This window comes from Jaculus jaculus, assembly GCF_020740685.1.
Source record: "Jaculus jaculus isolate mJacJac1 chromosome Y unlocalized genomic scaffold, mJacJac1.mat.Y.cur SUPER_Y_unloc_1, whole genome shotgun sequence".
NCBI classification, from domain to species: Eukaryota; Metazoa; Chordata; class Mammalia; order Rodentia; family Dipodidae; genus Jaculus; species Jaculus jaculus.
In genome coordinates, this window is record NW_025423386.1 from 2,982,102 (window position 1) to 2,986,740 (window position 4,639).

The following is a 4,639-nucleotide window of genomic DNA, read 5'->3' on the forward strand; positions in this document are numbered from 1 at the left end:
AGCATGAGAAATAGGTCAATGAAAAACACAAACAATATTGACAGCAGGCTCACCATTGCACAACCCATAATTAAATCGATATTCTTAAAAGTATGCATGTGCATGATACATACACCTGAAGAAAGAAATTGACAATATCAGGACCACACTGGAAAGAACCCTTGTGAGCAGAATTTCAATTGTTTGAAATTGGCTCAGGGATATTTTGCAGAAGAGGGGGCGGAAAGAATGTCAGAGCCACATGTTGGGTCAGGATATGCAGAGACATTTATCGCAATAACTGTGGGCTAACTCCACAAGGCATGACCCATATACCTCAACAAGGAGGGGCCAATGGGGAGGGGGTAGGTCATGGATGAGCCTAATAATGGTACTAAACTGCCTGCATTTGCTGAATAGAAAACTAATAAAAAAAAATAGAAGGGGAAAAGAAAAAAATTCAAAGACTACTCTCCTCTCTTGTATTAGGGTTTAACGTAAACCAAGATAGTTGCTCAATATTCAAGTGAAATCCAATGCATTAACACTGATATGTAAATTTTTGGAAGGTGTCGTTATCAGGTGAGAAAGTATGAGAACAAGATGAACCAAAGATGAAGGATGACATAAATGTACGGGTACTTGCAGTATGCAGTGGATAAGTATAATTAGGAAATGAGAAAAATAAAACATTGTTCTTAATATGAATGGATGGTACTATTTTCTATGAGTTTGCTTACAAGCGAATATGAGGTATGCTTCTATTTCTTATAAAAAATATTGGTTGAGAATGTTCATTTTTAATTTTTTTTCTGTCTGTTATAATAAAGTAATATGATTGGAACCCAGAAAGAAAAAAATGTTTCACTTTGTTTTTTTTCTCACAAATTAGTATGTTAGGAAATGTGAAGGATAGTTAGATTATAGATAGATAGATAGATAGATAGATAGATAGATAGATAGATAGATAGATAGATAGATAGAGAAAGAGAGAGACAGAACACAGCAATAGAATGTTACATATGGAATCAGGGTTGGTAACATGCTATTTTCACTTTCCTGGCCTGTACATTTCATACATTACAGATCTTAACACTGTGTCCTAAGTATATACATTCAAAATACAGTTAGAATTGCAAACAAAAAACGTTTCAACAGAGACATAATTATCATACAATTTCTGAATAAATCCATAAAGACGTAGAAATAGTACTGGCAGACAGAAAACTAAAGTGTGAATTTACAGATGTCAATATTGCAGTCTTGGGCTGGAGAAATGGCTTACCAGTTAAGTCATTTGCGTGTGAAACCTAAGGACCGCAGTACGTTTCCCCAGGACCCCTCTAAGTCAGATGCACAAGGGGGCATTTGCGTCTAGAGTTCCTTTGCAGTGGTTGGAGGCCCTGGCATGCCTATTCTCTCTTTCTCTCTATCTGCCTCTTCCTGTCTCCTGAAGAAACAAATAAATAATACATCAAAAAAATTCCAGTCTGATCCTCAGCATGAGGAGTGTGGCTGTCATTCCCCAATGCACCTGCACCTAGAATCCAATGTATGAAGGAAGATTTGGCTGTCTTCATTAAAAGGCAAGGCTTCAGGCCATCATGGGATACAGACACTCCTCTCTGCTAGATGTGTTTCACCCACAATCTGCTCCCCCAAAGTTAACCATGCTGACACAGATTCAAATGTACAGAATAATTGCATAAGAACTCTGTCAAGTAAATGAAGACAATGCACAGGGCAATCAGAGCGAGTTTTGCTCTCAGCATATGAACTGTGTATAATTCTTTTTTACTCATTCAGTAGTATGTTGTATATTAATGGATGCCTCATGCATTTCTTATAATTTCTCTATAGGCAAGATGGAGCGTGCCACCGATACAGACTCAAAGCACTGAATTTAATATATCTATTTAGCAATTCTAGTGAGTATCAGATCTTCTTGGATGACTATGTAAAACCAACTGTAGAGTGCCTTCAGCCTCATGGCCATGTTGTTTACTGTCTCTTGCTCTGAGCCAGTGTTGAACAGAAGCATCTTACCACATGAGAATTTTATTGTTTCTCACACTTCCAGGTGATCTATTTCAAATATGGCCAAAATCAGAAGAGGTTATTGTTTTTAATGCCACTGACTTGTGGACATTCCATGACCCATATCGTACCTCCCCAAGAGTCTGGTTCCGTCATCTTGGTGGGGATTACAGAAGTAGGTATAATGGGTTTCAAAGATCTGCTGGTATTGTCTTTTCATATAAGCCAAGATGCTCACCTATAATCTTACACAGACCATTACACCACTTGACATTCTTAAAACGTTCTGTGCAAAGAAATGAGGAACATAACACATTCAAAATATAAAATGGTGTTTAGCGCTCAATTTCACATGAATGGATTTCTGAGGTCAACAAAAAATTCTGCTACTTGTTATGAATTCTACTTGTAAAATGCTCTGAAAAAGTGGATTATATTTTGCCTATGGAGTTTGGGAAAACCCTTTTCTCACATGGTTCTCATTGTGGGATTACCCAATTATTGCATGGCCAAAAGGCATAGACATTTACTTTCAGATGTAGGAAACATATTAGAGCCCGTTGACATCAACTATGACCTTACAAATTTTAGTTTACAATGAATATTGGCAATTATTCTTTAAGTAATATAGAATTTAAATAGTGACATTGGTGTGTTTCCACTCTACTATAGTGGATAAAAACACAAATGACATAAAAACTAACACTGTTTTCACTCACAGTTGTAAAAGCAAGGCAAAGTCCTCCTAATGCAAACTCATACAGAGACCCCAGGATTTATGATTTACATCACATTGTAAGGTTGTCCTATGGGATTTGATGTGATCAATACATGACAGTTTATGTCCTCCATGATTTCAAGCTGTTGCATGTTCTTGATTACAATTTGTGGGAAATCCATGGACTGATGAAATGACTGCAATTTTATTCAGTATTGACAATGTACCCATAGGTACTTTGATCATTCATATAAAATGTCAGTATTTAGAGTTAATATTGTCCAACAAAATTCTCTCTAACTGTTTCCTTCTCAATATTTCATTCTGAAATGAATGAATGAATGAATCAATCATTTTTTTTTGGAGAAGTGTTTTGAAATAGGGGCTGATCTTGAATTCACTATGTACTCTCAGTACAGCCTTTAACTCACAACAGTCCTCCTATTTCTTCCTCCTGAGTGTTGGAATTAAAGGCATGCACTACCATGCCCAGCCTAATAAATAAATATTTTTAAATAAGTAAATAAATATTTTAAAAGAGAGCTGGTGAGATGGATCAGAGGTTAAGGAACTTCAAAGCCCAAGGACCAAAGTTTAATTACTCAGTGCCCACTCAAAGCCAGATTCAGAGTGTATGGGGTACATCTGGAGCTCATTTGCAATGGTTGGAAGACCTAGCTTGACCATTCTCAACCACCCTCTCTCTCTCTCACTCTCTCTCCTTTCATCCCTCTCTCTACCTCTTTCACCCACTCTGCTAAAATATATAAACAAATATATTTTTAAGTATACACTATCTAGCCATAGTTTTTCAAGTTTGGGTCATTAGTTAATGCAGTTCCAGTATAGGATTTTTAAGGCAAACAAACAAAATGGCCACATATTTCCTTTTCTGGATATATCTACTATGTTTTTATCAAAGCTTAATCTGCATATAATTTTTTAAAAAATATTATTATATGAAGACTATGTTCTACCCAGACCCTTATTAAATGACTAATGTAGTTAATCTATTCCAGTAAGGTCATCCCAACTTTCATTCATATCACTGCTGTTCTTAGGCACTCAGCAATTAAGACTTTTATTATTTTTTAATTTATTTACTAAAGAGGGAAAGATAATATGGCAACTCCAGCATCTCTAGTCACTCCAAAGAAACTCCAGATGTATGCACCAATTTCTACACCTCTCTGATGAGGGTACTGGGGAATAGAACCTGAGTACTCAGGTCTCAAAGGCAAGTGTGTTAACCACTAAGCCATCTCTTCTGCCCATTAGTTAGATTTTAAATGACCTTAATTTGAATGTGATGCAACCAAATAATTGCTCATGTGTCTGGAATTAACCACCTGGACTTAAAATTACCTCAATACATCCTACAATTATTAATCTTCATAACTTTTGTAAGTAGGATATTTGGTGTATGTTGAATTAGAGACAGTTTTTATTTACGATGAGGTGGTTGAAGTGGTAAATTTACTAAAATTGGAATGATACAGATTAGATCACCATGGCCCCTGTTTAAGAGTGGCAAACAAACTCTTGAAGCGGTCCATATTTTACTTAATTTTTTTATTCATTTGAGAGAGAAAGAGGAGAGAGAGAGAGAGAGAGAGAGAGAGAGAGAGAGAGAGAGAGAATTAGCATCCCAGGGACTCCAACTACTGCAAAGTCCAAATACATGTGCCAGCTTTTTCATTTGGCCTAAGTGTATCCTAGGAAATCAAACCACTGTTCTTTGGCTTTGCAGATGAATGTCTTTACCACTAAGCCATCTTTTCTACTCATGTGTCTCACATTTTAAATAAAAAAATAGACATATCAAATTAGTAGAAGATATGGTACTGTTGGCTAATCTTGAAAACATATTTCTTCTCAGTCCCAAAGGTGAATTGCTTCTCAGTG

At 36.2% G+C, this 4,639-nt stretch overlaps 1 pseudogene; it reads left to right on the plus strand.

The window, feature by feature from the left end:
• Window positions 1-4,182: 4,182 nt before the first annotated feature.
• LOC123457153 lies at window positions 4,183-4,296 on the plus strand (annotated as a pseudogene).
• Window positions 4,297-4,639: the final 343 nt, after the last annotated feature.